Source organism: Pundamilia nyererei, unplaced genomic scaffold (genome assembly GCF_000239375.1).
Source record: "Pundamilia nyererei isolate P.nyererei 1_Seehausen unplaced genomic scaffold, PunNye1.0 scaffold00732, whole genome shotgun sequence".
Lineage (NCBI taxonomy): Eukaryota > Metazoa > Chordata > Actinopteri > Cichliformes > Cichlidae > Pundamilia > Pundamilia nyererei.
The window spans coordinates 45,851-46,528 of NW_005188133.1; positions in this window are offsets into that span (position 1 = coordinate 45,851).

Here is a 678-nt window from a genome sequence, read left to right on the forward strand (position 1 = left end):
GAAGGGAAGGCCTGATTTGAAAACAATAAGCTGTGGTTCTCAAACCGACAAGGTTGCCAGGCCCAGCAAAAGACCACACTTGGGTGACAATTGTGGTGATGCAACGATTATGGACATATTTAATTATTTTGGTTATCGCAACAGATAAAACCATTTGACAAACCACGGGTTTCTATAATCAATGAAAGGTGGTGCATTGGCCAATGGGTCATGATCGACTCTGGGATGGACCAATTACAGCCCAGGAGTTCTGTATTGAGGTGAAAAGCATCGCGATTTGTCCCATACTTCAACTACAATGAAAAAAAGACAAAGCTGGAGTTATTCTGTGTCTTTGCTGCACAGCTGCCTCTTCTTCTCTCATTCTCTCCTGTTTCTACTTCAATCATGAAACTGATCAATGATCAGCTGATTAGCTTTTCTCTCTTGTTTGTTTATTGGTTGAGTAGAGTTTGTTAGTTGTTCCCCATACACAACTGAGGACGAAAGGGGACAGAGCCTTTCAGTCTGTGGCAACACGGCTGTGGAACAGTCTACCACCACAACTACGTTTCGTTGACTCTGTGGAATCCTTTAAAAAGCAGTTAAAAACTTTTTTGTTTAAACAGGCCTTCTGTTAATCAACACTTTTGAATTGTTTTGAATTTGCATTGTCTATTTTATTACTTAATGTTTTCT